The sequence below is a fragment of the Malaclemys terrapin genome, chromosome 1 (genome assembly GCF_027887155.1).
Source record: "Malaclemys terrapin pileata isolate rMalTer1 chromosome 1, rMalTer1.hap1, whole genome shotgun sequence".
NCBI classification, from domain to species: domain Eukaryota; kingdom Metazoa; phylum Chordata; order Testudines; family Emydidae; genus Malaclemys; species Malaclemys terrapin.
Window position 1 is genome coordinate 195,129,530 of NC_071505.1, and position 17,312 is coordinate 195,146,841.

A 17,312-nucleotide genomic window follows, 5' to 3' on the forward strand; every position below is an offset into this window, starting at 1 on the left:
TTTATGTACCTCAGAAAAAAAGAATCATTAAGTTAAAGGTTATAGAAAGTCATTTTTATTAAAGGACTTAATCCCACAGCATTGTCTGTCACTTAGAACTGACGTGCAATAACCAAAGAATTATTACTAAGGCATTCTAGTGTTTGTAGATCAAGATTAGAGTAAACTGACTTTTCTGAAAGATGTTATTCCTCCTCCCCCGCCCCCCGTATGCCACCTCCTTCCCCTTTGTGGCATCACAGTGCAGTGCCAGCAACTGGGATGTGGTTAGAGCAAGAATCAGGCACTATTAACAAGAGCTTAGGGTCACAGAAGGAGCCAGAACCAGAAGCCAGAGCAGGGCTGGAGTAAGGCTGGGAACAAACCAGACAGTGTAAGTGCTGAGCAGCTAGTAACCTGTGCGGCTGGTTCCCTTCAGCCGATCAGGCAGTTCTGCTGTAGCTGTAAGTGCCAGGCTTGGCTGCTGGCCCTCATTCCTGACAGGCAGTTACTGGTTTGATTCCTTAGTGTGTTTGGATTTCTTTTAAATGTAACTTTAATTCAATTTCTTGGGTTTATAATCCCTATATTTTTTTTTAACCTTAAAGTTACTGATATATACTCTCCGGCTTAACTCGATTTTGACAGTGTTTTTTTTAATCTCAAATTTCTTTAACTTTTAAAATAATTTAAAAATTCATACAAACACTGAAGAAACCCAAAGACAGTGCTACTCTGTGATACTAAATAGCTTCAAATAATTAGGCTTTGAATAATTTCTTTTACTTTTTAAGATCAGATTCACTGGTACACCAATGCAATTGGAGCACACCAGCCACGTTAGCTGGATTTACCACAGCTTTGCACCACTAGAGCAGTGGAGAGCAACCAAAGCATGCTGGTGAATCTAGCCCTTAATTTGCAACCTTCACTCATTTAGAGGGTGTTAGTGAGACTGGCACTACGTGAAGGGGAGATGAGGCAGGCCCAGTCCACAGGGCCGTCTCCAGGCACCAGATGAGAAAGCACGTGCCTGGGGCGGCACATTGTAAGGGACGGCATTCCAGCCAATCTTGGGGCGGCACATTCCGGCCGCCCTGCTGTGTTTTTTTTTTTTTTTTTTTTTTCCTTTGGCAGCCCAGTCCGCAGCCCTGGAGCCCCCGGCCGGCTCCCCGCGCTCTGCCAGTCCCAGCCCAGCCCTGCAGGGGCACGGACCCCGGCCCGGGTGGGCAAGAATTAGCGATCCCCGCCGCTCACCTTGCCGCCAGGGTCCCCAGGACGCACCACTCCCCGCCACCTGCACCGGCCTCCGCCTCCCGCACTGCTCTGAGCCCGGCCCAGCCAAGCCGCCTTTAAAGGAGCGGCTGAGCCAGCACCTCCTGCAGCCCCCAAGCCGGGAGAGGCACCCCAAGGCCGGAGGGGAGAGCCCCTCTCGCCTGGCTGCGAGGTGCCGCCCTTCACCCCCCTGCGAGCCGCCTTGACCGCCCTCCACGCACTTCCTGCGGCTGCCGGGTTTTTTTTTTTTTGGTTTTGTGTTTTTTGTTTTTTTTTTTGCTTGGAGCAGCAAAGAAGCTAGAGCCAGCCCTGCCAGTCCATGACCCCCAATGTCTCTGCACTTTAAGGACCTACTGGTGTGATTTCAATCCATAATGGAGCTGAGGCAGTTTTGCCATTCAGAGCCTTTCAAGCATTCATGCCCATGGGATCTTTAAACTCTCTCCCAGTCTTCTTCTTAGCCTGTGCACAAAATGTCTTGTATGGCATCTGGCCAGGATTCATCACCGAATTGGATCTGGTAGTTGAATCATTAGCTTCCTTGGCTTGGGCCAGGTACTAACGGGGAGTGTGACGTGAACACTGATCCATGCCCCCCATTCTACCAATGGGAGTTCTTGATAGGTGTCCAGTCTTCCTCATGCCACTGAATCATTACAACCAATAGAATTAATGCATATAAATTAGCTGTAGATGATTGGTTGAGTTATTTCTGATGTCACAATGGCACACTTTAAAGTAACCTGAGCCTGCCTGTTGCTTCTATAAACATAAGCTATTAATTGTATTTGATTGTTATCTTAAAAACCTAATTTCTTCAAATATAGTAATGCACAAGATTTTAATTAATTTTAGTTATATGGGAAGTTTGAAGTGCCTGCATTGTTCCATTGTTGTAATCATTTGGCATGAAGAAACATGGTAAATTTCTTAAAGGACCCAGTTTTAATTAATTTTAACTCAAACTAATTAACAGACTTGCTGGTAAATTCTTAGAAAATTCATTCTGTACACCCAGAGTAAGGGCTGTCAGTTTGGGGATGAGGTGCTGTAATTTTACAACACAGAGGCTGAATCCCTGATTTAAGTGTAAAATGGAACTTGATTAACTATGTAGTCCTAACCAGCACCTCCATCTTTTTTTTTTTTTAAGATTAGACTATAAACTATACTGTTAAGTACAGATGTTTTATTGACATTGATTTAGTAGCTCTAGAAGAGTTATAGCAGGAGATAGATTGCTGTTATTTTAGCATATAAAAGGCCTTATGCCTCTGTCAGCAAACACTGAAGTTCTTTAAAATAAACAGAGAAAGTATATTGGCTGGAGAAATCCTTTAGGCTGCAAGGGAAAATAAATAGAAAAGCAGTGTATTCAATATTTCTTTCTGGATAGGAGAGCTATGCAAATCTTTCTGTGTCCTAATCTTTAGGCACCTGGAGAGTAAGCTAAAGCACTCTTCATGTCCCATAGGAAATACTCTATGCTTTTGCTATACTCTTTACAATAGCTTTCCAGAGAATATCACCTAGGAACTCAGCCTTCTCTTACCCACTTCCTTTCTTGGCTTCTGAATGCAATGCTGATACACAATAGGCCAAATTCAACCTGACTGAAGTCAGAATTGCACCTGTGAGAAATTTCATCCAATCATTCATTCAGCTTCCTTTGCCTTCACAACATCAGCAAGAAAGTAAGAAAAGGTACTCGGCTAGTTTTCCCCATTGTCTTGAGAATGATGAGCCCACATTTACTCCTGCTTTGATTACTTCAAAGAATAGGAAAACCCATAGGCACAGGAAGTGTTTTTACAGCGCAAGTGGTGCACAGAGTGGCAGCATGTTATCCACCTCTTTGTGTAACGTCATCTTTCACTTGTTAGCAGTCAGCCAAAAGCTAAAGAATTGGCCAACCAACTCCAATTAACTAATTTGTAAGGCTATGTTTCATATATGTTTTAGAGTGATTTAATCAGTGCTAATTACCTTGTCTTCATATATATTATGTGAGACAGCATATACACAGACTTTTTTTTTTATTGGGCCATATGGCAGTCTGTAATATACTAGCCAAAAAAGTATAATGAGACACACACACAAAAATCAGTCTGCTATGCAACACTCATTGATAATTTTCAAAATGAATGTCAGTGTTTGCCCAATACAGGATGTGCCGTGCTGTTCTTTCCTTACACAGCCCGGCTACAAGCGCAGACCCACGCTTCATCATATGGCCATATGACAAGATGCTGATTCTCAATTCCAAATCCAGCATGGACGTGGAGAGAGTTAATTAACTTTTAGTGCTGAGCTACCCCACTTCCAAAGAAGAGCAGAGGGAGATGATTGTTACAAGTAGGGAGACCCCCAAACTGAGGAAAAGGAACCCAATCCTGGGCATAGTCAGGAGTTAATGGTTGGGAACATAGGCGTGCGCACGGGGTGTGCTGGGTGTGCCCAGGCACACCCTAATGCCTGTGGGCTGGATCTGGCCCCTCAGGGCTTTTGGATCCGGCCTGTGGGCACCCCGCACCCCTCCTGCACCCCAACCCCCTTCCCTAAGCCCTCTGCCTGTACCTTGTACCCCAACCCCCTGCCCTGAGCCCCCCTGCTGCACTCTGCCCCCCTCCTACTCCCCAACCCCCTGCCCTGAGCCCCCTCCTGCATCCACGAGTCTACAATGATCAGATTTCCAATATACTGTCACCCCTTTTGGTCCAATCAGTTAGCCAGTATTTTAGGCTTTGTGGATTGTTTCCATTAGGAGAAGAAATACATGAGTCATTTTTTTTCTGTGGAGCTATCTTGTTTGTGTACATCTTTGTTAATAAAGTCCTGTTTCCTTGAGAACAACAGGCAGTTTCCAAGCTGCTTTCCAGCCAGCACTCTGCCCAAAAGCTTTCTCTTGGCTTTCTCCTAATGTCACACTAAAAGTGCTTTTCTGTCTGCTTTCTCAAGAGGCTTTCAGCTTCTGACCCACACAGAACAACTGCCATCCAATTGGGTCTGTTATCAAAGAAGCATTGAATTGCTCCCTCATTTAGGCTGAATGGAAGGTAACTAGCATGCCCTCCAACATAACAGTATGTTGCTAGGGTGAGTAAAAAAATTAAGAAAGGTTTTGTGAAAAAATTTCAGCTTGTTTGCATTTTGTAGGGTTCAAACTGACCCATGTTACATTTGCCCAAAAATTCATGGTAACTTTTACACATTTTTTTCCTAGGGTTTCATGTTTTGGTTTTTCCTCCAGTCACTTTTGAAACATAAGCCTATTTAAACGACTGGATCAAGCAGAAAGAGGGAAAGAATTAAAAGTGATGCAGGAAAAGTTTCCAGAATGGACAATTTCTTGCGGGGGAAAAATTGTGGATCGCAAAAAATGGCATTATAACATTACAAACCTAACCAATGAAGGGTTGGGAGAGGCTGCAACAGTCCTTTTCTATTAAGTGTTTTGGCCACAGTAGGTGTCAAGAAAAAAATCCACACCACAAATGAACAAACACCACTGATCCCTTCCAGCATCCACTACTCTGGCTCTGGGACTGGAGGAATCAGCATTCTCCTACTGCCCGAACGCTCGCGACTTCCTAAAATTTTGATTCATCCAAATTGACAGGCCTGGGTCTGAAATGATTGGGCCAGGCAGAATGAAGCTCCTCCTCAGTGACTCCATAGGTGCTGGGATGCTGCTGTACCCACTGGCTTGCAGTGGTTTCCATTATATACAGGGTTTACAGTTTGGTTCAATGGCTCTCAGCACCCCCACTGTACCAATTGTTCCAGCATCCATGAGTGACTCTCACTCAGGATTGATCTGGAGATTAGGGGTAGAATTAATTCCTGGTCAGGGGTTGCTTAAATATGGGGTGAGACCTCCAGAAGCAGGGGCCAAAATCCCCTTACCCAGTACATTTCAGAGCATGGGCAACACTAATTGTCACACAGACACACTGGGGATGGGGAGGAGTCTCAAAAGTCAAAGGCCAGACCAAAACCACACAATACAATTAAAAAAACAACAACCCTCATTTGGGGGGCCTGACTCATGATTTTTTGAGCCTTCAGTTTTGGTAAGACGAAAGACCCATGCCTTGTTTTGGGCACAGCTGCAAGGCTAATGGCCTCCGAAAAGCATAAGCTCTAACCTCAGCTCAGACTGGTAGAGATGCTGAACTAGAGACTCCAAATAGATCTATTTACTGAGCTCCACGTGCTGAGCCAACGATGTCACAGAGGCCTGTCCCTTCAGATTGGACCAGCCATCTACTTGTGCTGAACCAGTTACATCACAGACACTCGTTACTTATCAGTCCAGCAAGTTACATAAGCTAAACAGGAATTAGAAGGGGGGCGGGACTTGCAGTGGGACCAGCTGGAGGGGCTGAACATGGCTGAAGTGTTTGAGACTTCAGGTCTTCCTGCCAGTGGGTGGAGCAGCACCAGCAACTGAGAGGAGGAGAATTCTCCAAGCTGGGAGTCCCCAGAGTAAGAAGGAGGCAGATACAAATAGTGAAGATCTGGGCCTCTGCTGGTTCCCCTTTGCTTGCAAGGTGACAGAGACATGAAGATGTGACATCACCAGCAAAGTGCTTGCTAGAGTATTGCATTCTGAAGAAGTGACTGTGGATGGGTGGGCATGCAAAAGGATTAAAAAATTGTTACTAATATGAGCCTTCATCCCTCAATTCAATCTGTATGGGTGGATTTTTGTACCCACAAGGAGCCTCTTTGACTTTACTGAGGCTATACAGAATTACAATAGTCCACCTACATGGATCCAGTTGCAGGATCAGGGTAGTGCTGATTGTCTTTCTACACCTTTCTATTTAGGGCATTCATACAACACCACTGTGACTGGGTCCCCAGGATGCAACCTGGACGGTGGGACCACTGAGCCCTCAAACACACCAACTGGGGATGTTTCTCACACTGTGATCCTGATGTCAAGCTACAAACCTCTGGCAGCCTCTGCTTCCTTCTCCTTTAAGGCTCAGAGGTGAGCCTCAACTTCCAGCTCCTTTAGCTCCAAGATTTGCTGATGTTCTTTCTCCTTTTGGGATGCTTGCAGTTTGTACAGTGTCAAGCTTGCAACTGTATCACTCTTGCTAATTTTTATGCCTTTTGTCCCTTCTTCCCTTTCCTGAAATAAACAAACAGAAAATAACAAACTGGTAACCTTCTCCTTGACTGTTCTCAGGCACCACACTAACAGTCTCGCTTAAAATCTCTACACCAGTGTCTGAAGTGCAACAACCCTTGTTAACCTGAGCTAAGATTTCCCAAGCACTTCAACCAAAACACTATTTTAGGTCAAATATAAAACAGAAACTACAGAAAGCTAGGTTTTAAGTGATTATAAGGTCAGAGACCGTTATCTTAATAAAATCATAAGTAAGCACACATTCTAAATCCTAAACTTTTAGTCTAAACAAGAGTTGAATCAAAGTCTCACCCTGACAAATGGTACAAGCAAGTTACCGTTCCTCGACACACAGGCTGGGACTACCTTCTAGTCTGAGACCACCCTCCCCCACTTCAAAGTCTTTGTCTTCCAGATGTTCTTCCAGGTGTTTGGGAGGAGGAAGGAGAGGCCAAGTGATTATGTCTCTTCCCCTTGGCCAGACAAGAGCAAAACAAACAAACAAAAAAAGCTGAGTGCTGCCAGCCAGCCAAGAGAAGAAGAAAAAAAAAAAAGCTGGCGCAAAACATTGGGACAAGGCGGGCGCAAAATATCAGGACAAAAATTGCATCCTGACCAGAGATCAGTCGGGATGCGGGACAAACAGCTCAAAATCGGGACGGTCCTGATTTTATCAGGACGTCAGGTCACCCTAGCTGTAAGGAGAATTAGTTCGCCCCATGGCATATATGCCTTCTGCAAGAAGTTTCTAGGATAGTGGATTCTGTGTTGATGAGCCATTAATGCTGTCTAGCTATTGATGGCTGCTACTTTGTTGTAAATGGTTGTGGGTGTGCCCAACCTTACAACATATTTCAGTAACACATATAATAATACTTTATAACTTCACATACAATGATAGTATGTACAATCCAATAGGTTATTATTGTTTAACAGATCAAGACTTACAAAATGATACCTCACAAGTCATACTTTGTACAAAACATATCATACTGTAATAATATCACAGTGGTGAATATTGGGGTTCCAGCATGCTACTGTGAGGTATAGAATGTCACAACCACGCTTAAGTTTATTTCTCTTATCAAATGTTTATTTGGTGGGGGGGGGGGCGGATCCAATTCTCTGCTGGAGCCAATGAAACTGTGCAATTTGCACCAGCAGAAAATTTGGCCATTTGTCTGAACAGTTAACAATTCCTTGGAGACCAATACAGACCAGAAAACAGTAACTTTCCTTCACTGTCTGAAGGAGACTAGACTACACGTTCTTCCCCTCCACCACCCCCATTATTTTCTGAACTTGGGCAGGGAAACATTTAAGACACCTTAGTACCTCTTTTACAGGAATTGAATCTCATTTAGTTTGATCAGGTGCCCTTTGTAGACCTATAATATACTGACATCTGGTGGACATGGGAGTAATTGATTTTTTTTTTTTTAATTTTTTGCTATTGTTTTAACATAAAAGTTACACAAGGAAGAGAGTAGGGGTCCAATCTATGCACCTCAGCTCCCATTACAGTCAGTGAGAGTTCATGGGGCTTGATAGTTTGCTGGAATGGGATCTAGGCATGTCCCCTAAGTTGCTAGTCTCAAGAGGTTTGCTCAGACTAGTTTTAAATGGCTCAAGAAATGGGGATGCTACCATTTCTTTTGGGGGACACTGTCTTTCAGTCTGTTCTTCAGCAATGTTTGCTTCCCACTATTACTTCTAATTATACATCCCTGGACCATGTATGACAATTATTATTTTTTTAGTCTGATGTTTACGCCCTTCAAAAAATTGTAGAAAGCGTTTGTAGACAAAGATACATAATGTAATACAAAATAATACTTCTCTACAAAAAAAAGTGTCTTGCAGAGTTCATTTTAAAAGTCTGTGGCCACAACTTTATAGGCATGAAATGAGTAAATAATGGAGGAAAAAAGCAAGATTTATACTAAGAAAGTGTAGCAAACTCCCCTGTTGATATAGCATTTCCTTTGTGATTAAGAAGCATTTGCACAATTTTATGGCAGGTCGGTATTTGACTGTACAGCCAAACTAAATCGCTTCACTTCAGGGAACCACATTCAAAGTCCAAACTACCCAGTCTGACCAGCTCAGGCAGCTTGAAGGCACCTTCAATGCATCTCATTCTTTCTGTTCAAGTTTGGTGGCAAAAGCTAAGTGAACAAAACAAAAGTCAGGACAAAGCAAACTTCCCCACCCTCCTTCTGGGTTCACAGGATCTCTACAATCACTTGATATCAGTTTCCCAAAAAATTCTCACTCCAGATTTCCTCATTCGATCTGGATGTCTCCCACGAACCTTACTGGAGATACCAATCACAGCTCCTGCTCCTTTTTACTCTCTTATTAAGAGAGATAGTAGCTGTTTTTTAATATTCTTTCCCAGCCTTCAATTCAGGGGTAGCCTTCAGTTCCCAGTAGTTTCCTGGACTACAATTCCCAGCATTCTCTGGTGTTGTTCTGAAAGTAGGAACTCAGTAAAGCGAACCACCCTGGAAGGGTCAGTACACCCTGTTACTGTACCATTAAATGTACAGCAGTGACAGAGCACGGATTCTAAAGCAGTTCAAGTGTGGCCAAACAACGTCTGTAAATGTTTGCTTGAATACTGAATCACTACCATGTCCATGTAGTCCTTATTGTTTCCTGTTCATAAACATTCAGGTGAACAGCTTTTGGTTCCTGTGAATGTTTGAGGAATAGCTGTTCTCTGTACAAATACCCTTCTTCAAGCATGAACATCCTTGTTTATATGCAAATATGGGTATCTGTAATTCCATTTAAAAAGTCAGTCATCCAACCAGGAGGCAAATATGTAGCCAGGTGACCAGTCACACACCACAAATAGTCAGATTGACCAGGCTGGAAACTTCCAAACTATACAGTGAATAGTAATTTATAGATTTGTAGAAACCAGTTGCAGTCTGTGAATACTTCAAAAATGGGAAAAGGACTACATTGCCAATGCATAATTTTTATTGGACCAACTTCTGTTACAACAATCTGTAACACACACCTGCCTGCTAACCCTTAACAGCCCACTTCAAATCCTTTTGCATAACAATCTACCCTTCTTGCCCATTCCATCTCAAGTGAGCGACTTCAAGGTGTCACCCCTTATGGGTAACTATCTGTCCCAACTTGTATTTAGCTCAGACACACTGCTTCCTTCCCCAGACCTGAAGAAGAGCTCTGTTTAGCTCAAAAGATTATACCTTCCCCAAACAGAAGTTTGTCCAATCATAGGCTCTGGTTTTTGGTTTTGCAGGTGGGTGCTTTTGAAAAAGTGTATGTGTTTGGGGAGGGGAGGCTATTTTCAGCATATTTATACACTTCTTTCATATTCTAGTTATTGAATATGTGTCTATCATTGGTATCTTTACTATTTTAATAATTACTTTGTTATGAACTACATAATTACTGTGACGTTGCACTCCATATGCTTTATGAAAATAAGCTGATGAATGTGAATATGATGTAACTGGAATATGCTTTATGCAAAAGGTCTCTTGTAAAGTATCATTACAAAGCTTATAATCTACTGAGTGTGTTCATCCTATTTGTATGAATGTATCATTCTTGTACCTGAAGCTAGAAATATGAAGTATAACTCTAAGGTCCTATTGTAACTATGCAAAGTGTGGGCCACTAATGGTAGTTTAGAATCTTGATGGCTCCCATTGACTAGGATAATTGGTTGTAAATGGCTCTGTTTACTTGCAAACCTTCCTGTGTACCTGTGGGCCAGCCCAGGAAGAATGGAGGCTGGGGTCTCACAGGACATGTGATCATGTCACCTGATATTGGAATCCATCCTAAATCTGGTACTTTTCCATTTATAAGGGGTGGGGACCCAGAGTGACAAAAGATCCTGCCTTGTGCTAACGCTATAAAAAGGGGTGGAGCAGGACAGATTTGGGTCTGTGTTGCAGCAGGCTAGTGTGTCTGGCTCAGTAAGGTAGGGTTCTGGAGTCCCAAGCTGGCAGGGAAAACGGGCTCAGAGGTAATTCCAGCACGTTAGGTGACAATCCCAAGGGGATCTCTGTGATCAAACCCATCACAATTATATTCTCATGAATTACAGTATATTAAAATCATTGCAATCACCTACGAGCTGTCTTCACTGACATCCCAGTTTATAGACATTACATCTTACTGTAGCTTTCTGGATAAACCAGTCAGCAATCTTATTTACATCTAGTTCCCTGGCATGGTCTGGATGCATGTTAAGGACAGTTGCATTATTCAGTTGCATCTGTCCAATTGATGACTGGAGGTATTTTTCTTCTGAAGTTGGAGAATGAGTGTTCCACAGTTCAGGATGATGCAGCACAGTGAGAAGGATTCTTATAAATTTGCAGTATTCTGGAATCATGGTGCTTCCAGGGTACTGCAAATAACTCCAAGATCTTTCTTGAAGGGTAACAGCTAAGTTAGACCATATTATTTGTGTATATATAGTTGGGATTATATTTTGCCATGTGCATTACTTTATATTTAACATTGAATTTCATCTGCCATTTTGTTGCCAACTCGCCCAGTTTTGTGAGGTCCCTTTGTAACTCTTTACAGTCAGCTTTGCACTTAACTAGCTTCAGTAATTTTGTATCATCTGCAAATTTTGCCACCTCACTGTTTACCCCTTTTTCCAGATCATTTATGAATATGTTGAATAGGACCGGTCCCAGTACAGGCCTCTGGGGGATACCTCTATTTATCTCTCTCCATTCTGAAAATGGACCATTTAGTCCAACCCTTTGTTTCCTATCTTTTAACTGGAGTGCCTGGCAATGCTTTCAGGATCATCTAATGATCCTTAATTTAATTTAATGATGAGCCTTGTTATCCTGACTCTGTTCATAAACAAACTCCCTGCCCCAAGGGCAGAAGCTGGGAGCAGCACAGAATTTATCACATTCTACACTCCGAGCTCCTTCTAGGGTTAGGGCATGCACTGTGAGGAGACCTCCAGTACGAAACTCGGGGGGGCAGGGCAAGAACCACTATGGCTTGTGTGTGCTGAGCAACCCTATTTTTTTTTCCATGGGTGCTTGAGCCCCGGAGCACCCACAGAGTCAGCCAGAGGCGGTGAGTTATATGGGCCCATGGTGCCCGGGCTCCAGCAATATTCAGGGCTTGGGGGCCCAGCTCCACCGATGTTTGGGGCTGGGTCTCTCCCCCGACCCCACCTGCCACCCCCATGCGCCTCCCCCGGCCCCAGAGCATCCCTGCCTCAAGCGGGCAGCTGCCCCCTGCAGCTCTGTGCTGTGCTCCACTCTGCTGGCTCCCGGCATAAACTGTCGCCACAGGGTCCTAGTGCCCCCCCCATCCACTAGTGCCAGGGCAGGTTGACCCTGCCCTGGCCTTCTGCCTCAGACCCTTCCCTTTTCCAGTGGGACCCTCCACCAGCCCAGACCCCCCTCCGCCCCACAGTCACCCCTCCTGCCCCACGCTGGGCAAGGGGCAGCCCCATTCCCCACCCCAGTGAGGCTACAGTGAGGGGCAGCAGCAGGGAAGGAAGTGTACATGTGACAGCAGACCCCACCCCCCACCCGTGCACCCACCGCAGGGGAGGCGATGGGGCTTCCTGGAGCTGAGGGGCCCTCGGAGCATGTGCAGTGACAGTGGTGCGAGGTGAGTGAGCTGCTGGGGGAGAGAGGGCTGGGAGGAGTCCTGCTCTCTGGCCCCAGCCCTGGGGCAGCCTGCCTGCACCCCAAGCTCCTGCCCCCCCAACCCTCATCCCCAGCCCTGAGCCCCCTCCTGAACCCCTCATCCCTGCCCCCTCACACCCACACCCCAACCCTGTGCCCTAGCCCTGAGCCCCTCCCACACCCCAAACCCCTCATCCCCAGCCCAAGTCCTCATCCCCCTGTACCCTAACGCTCTGCCCCAGCCCTGATCCCCCTCCTGTATTGTGAACCCCTCATCGCCAGCCCCACCCCACTGCCCTAACCCTTGCACCCAATCCTCTGCCTGACCCCCTCCCACCCCAAACCCCTCATCACCAGCCCCACCCCAGAACCCTCACATTTTTACATTATTTTAAAAATATATATATATAGGCTTACAAGGCAGGGGGTGGGGAGGGTATTTGGACCTGTTCTGGGCACCACCAAAAATTAAACAAACCTGCCACCCCTGGAGTCAGTGCCTATGGGTCCAATAAAAGATATTACCTTATCTATCTTGTTTCTCTCATATCCTGGGACCAACATGGCTACAACACTACAAATGAATAATTTGACCATCTTTAATTACTATGTTTGTCAATATCTTTCACCTTCTGAACCATTATTTTAACTTCCTTTCTTTAAATATATGTAAATTATTAGATTACTGGGGTAATACATAAAAATGTCCTGATTCATTTTCTCAGAGTAAAAAAAATGCTCTCAGACAAGACGGCTTGGCATTGCAAAACATAACAGCAGGCCTTTGGGAAAGGTCAAATAAACATATCAGCAGACTAATTTTGGCCTACACGGGATCTCCTATCTTCTAGATCTTCACTTGTAAGCTCTTTGGGGCAGGGACTGTCTTTTTGTTCTCTGTACTGCACCTAGCACGACTGGGTCCTGATTCAAAACAGGGACTTCTAGGTGCTATAATAAAACAATTATTAATAATCCTCAGTGAAGGAGCTTAGAGAAGGGAGATATTCCTCTCTTTATTTTAGGAAAATAGGAGTTGTGACACCAGGTCCAACGTTTGCTGTAAGGAAACCATTACCTTTCAGATGCTCTGAGGAAGGCAAAAGCATAGAGAATACACCTATTCAGATGCGGAGTTCTATGGCAGAACTCCTGCGTGCTAAACACTTTATGGCCTGAAATATTATGTATTATTTCTAGGGCTGTCGATTAATCGCCGTTAACTCACGCGATTAATTAATTAATCGCACGGTTAAACAATAGAATACCAATTGAAATTTATTAAATATTTTGGATGTTTTTCTACATTTTTAAATATATTGATTTCTATTACAACACAGCATACAAACTGTACACTGCTCACTTTATTTTTATTACAAATATTTGCACTGTAAAAATGATAAAAGAAATAGTATTTTTCAATTCACCTCATACAAGTACTGTAGTGCAATCTCTTTATTGTGAAAGTGTAACTTACAAACATAGATTTGTTTTTGTTTGTTTGTTACATAACTGCACTCAAAAACAAAATAATGTAAAACAAGTCCACTCAGGCCTACTTCTTGATCAGCCAATCGCTAAGACAAACGAGTTTGTTTACATTTATGGGAGATAATGCTGCCCGCTTCTTATTTACAATGTCACCTGAAAGTGAAAACAGGTGTTGGCATGGCACTTTTGTAGCCAGCGTTGCAAGGTATTTATGTGCCAGATATGCTAAACAATCGTATGCCCGATCATGCTTTGGCCACCATTCCAGAGGACATGCTTCCATGCTGATGATGTTCGTGAAAAAATAATGCGTTAATTACATTTGTGACTGAACTCCTTAGGGGAGAATTGTATGTCTCTTGTTCAGTTTTACCCGCATTCTGTCATATGTTTCATGTTATAGCAGTCTCAGATGATGATTCATCATATGGTTGTTTTAAGAACACTTTCACAGCAGATACAATAGCTACAGCACTTGACCCAAGGTTTAAGAATCTGAAGTGCCATCCAAAATCTGAGAGGGACGAGGTGTGGAGCATGCTTTCAGAAGTCTTAAAAGAGGAATGCTCAGATGCAGAAACCACAGAACCTGAACCACCAAAAAAGAAAATCAACCTTCTGATGGTGGCATCTGACTCAGATAATGAAAATGAACATGCATTGGTCCACTCTGCTTTGGATTGTTATCGAGCAGAACCCGTCATCAGCATGGAGACATGTCCTTTGGAATGGTGGTTGAAGCATGAAGGGAAATCTGAATCTTTAGCACATCTGGCATATAAATATCTTGCAATGCCGACTAGAACAGTGCCATGAGGATACCTGTTGTCACTTCCAGGTGATATTGTAAACAAGAAGCGGGCAGCATTATCTTCTTCAAATTGAAACCAACCTTGTTTGAGCAATTGGCTGAAGTAGGTCTGAGTACATTGTTTTATTTTTGAATGCAGTTATTTTTGTACATAATTCTATATTTGTAAGTTCAACTTTCATGATAAAGGGATTGCACTAAAGTACTAGTATTAGGTGAACTGAAAAATATTATTTCTTTTGTTTTTTACAGTGCAAATATTTGTAATAAAAATAAATATAAAGTGAGTACAGTACACTTTGTATTTTGTGTTGTAATTGGAATCCATATATTTGAAAATGTAGAAAACCTCCAAAAATATTTAAATAAATGGCATTCTCTTATTGTTTAACAATGCAATTAATCGTGATTATTTTTTTAATTTGTTTTTAATTTGATTTGGTTTTAATCACTTGACAGCCCTAATTATTTCCCTTTTATCTTTATTTTTTCATGGCTATAAATATTATACTCTAGACTAAAGAGGGAAAAAATGGCTCTCAGGGTGTAGCCCATTGTAATACCCCCGGCCCCCACCAACATAGAGCTGAAAGAAAGGCGCTATGCTTGTGCCTCCCCCAAGCTCTATTGTAGAGTGTTGAGGGGCATGTCTGTGTGTGGTGGACCATGTCAGGAAAGGGTGTGACTAGAATGCTCCTGCACTCCAGCTATTTTCTACTTCCTGTGGCCTATAGGAGGCATGGGAAGTTGAATGTAAACTACAGCAACTCTGGAGCTGCTCTGACTTATACCAGGGGTTGAGCAGGGCCCAAAAATGGGTGATTCAAATGTGTCTTAAAGCCACCTTTCCTTCCATCACCCAACCCGTCTGTTCCTGTGCTGAACATAGACAAATGGGCCCTTTGTCTCAACTTCTGGTGGCAACAACTCCAGAGACTGGCAATATATTTAATAAAGTATTGTGTTTTGGTTTGTTTGTTTTAAATGTATTGCCTTTCACTCTCCTGAAAGAACCTCTTGTTCTTTTACTGTGGGAAGGAGTTAAGAAAAGTGCCTGACGCTGTTTTTCACTCTAGCTTTCATAATCTTGGCTATTTTAGTCAAGTCTTTTACCAAGTTAAATAATCCCAATCTTTGTAGTCTCTCATTGTAAGTGCCACCATTCTCAAATTATATTTGTTTCCCTTCAATGCACTTTTGCAGTATTTCAATTAGCTTAATTCTCTGTTTTAAGGCAGGCGTGTAATATTCTGTTCTTGATTAGATTATTACATACACTTTTGTGTTCAACCAATGGATTAACCAGATATGTCTAGATTTGTTGTCCTTGCCCTCAGGGGAGCACAAGTGCTGTAACTGTGACCAGATCTAACAGTGGAGGGAAGACTAAAAGTTCCTTCTTCTTCCCTCATTACCCTTATGTGGGACTACTCACAGACCAGCCTCAATTTGGCCCTTAACTTGTAAACTCCTTTATGACAGGAGCAGTCTGTTTTTAATATTTGTCTTTAAATGTCATGCACAGCTCTGGTGCTGCAGCAATAAATAATAATAATGAAAACAATTGTTGCAGGTCTGGATGGCTCAGGGGACTGACCATGTGACAAGGAACGTTTCACTTCTGGGTCATCAGTTTGAATCTAGCCCCACTTGATACAGACTGAAAATTATTACCATTTAATTGTTTGGGCACCTGTGTGGGAAATGAGTAGGTTTCTCAAAGCATTGCTTTAAGCATCTGCACCAAATTTGGCATTCATTAGCACAGCTGTTGGCATTCACCACTAAAGTGTGAAGGGCGTGGAGACTCAGAGCTGGTCTACACTAGAAAATTAGATGGGCCCAGTTACATTGATCAGGGGTGTGAAAAATCTACACCCTGAGCATCAGAGTTAAGGCAACCTAAGTCCCCCAAGACAGCAGTAGGTCAGCAGAAGAATTCTACTGTTGGCCTAGTTACTGCCTCTTGGGGAGGTGGATTTACTACAGTGGTGGGAGAACCCCTCGAGTTGCTGTAGTTCTACACTAAAGCTCTACAGCAGTACAATTGCAGCATTTTAAGCTTAGACATAGCTGCTGCCTCCTCCATCTAGTATGTGCATGGTGGGGGCTGAGGAAGGGTCCTCCAGTATAAATTAGACAGACACACACACTGGTGGAACAATGAAAAGGAGCTATCTGTGCTGTGGATATTTATTATTATATGGAGATACACCTATCTCAAAGAGCTGGAAGGGACCTTGAAAGGTCATAGAGTCCAGTTCCCTGCCTTCACAGTAGGACCAAGTAACATCCCTGACAGATTTTTTTTGCCCCAGATCCCTAACTGGCCCTCTCAAAGATTGAACTCACAACGCTGGGTTTAGCACGCTAATGCATAAGTCTGGTCTAATAAAAGCAGTTAAAATTTTGTGTCACCATCTCTCAGGGCGGAGTCCTGCACTTAAATCAGCCTGTGGTTTTACCTTCCAAGAAGAGGAATGGCAGGAGAGCCATCAAGAGAAGGATTGCCCCTGCTCCTGTCCCTGTTAAGTGAGAACAGAGGAAAGGGGAGACTGCCACCCCAGATTTGGGAGAAATGACATTCACTTGATTGCAAGGCTCTTTTCAAATGCATCAGTCTGGTCTAATAAAAGCAGTTAAAATGCCTGGTCTTCTTTTGTGAATTAATTTTCCTCTTTTACTATCCTACAATTTTAAGGGATCATTCACTTGGTCAGGTAGCTGCATTGATAATATGGTATAAAAGCCTAGAAAGATAGAACTCAATCATTTCATTAAGAAATTTACATCAGAAATTGTCTAAATGGTGTCAAGTATCAGAGGGGTAGCCGTGTTAGTCTGGATCTGTAAAAAGCGACAAAGAGTCCTGTGGCACCTTATAGACCAACAGACGTATTAGAGCATAAATGTCTAAATTGTGTAGTTTCTGGGAGGTGATTTCTGT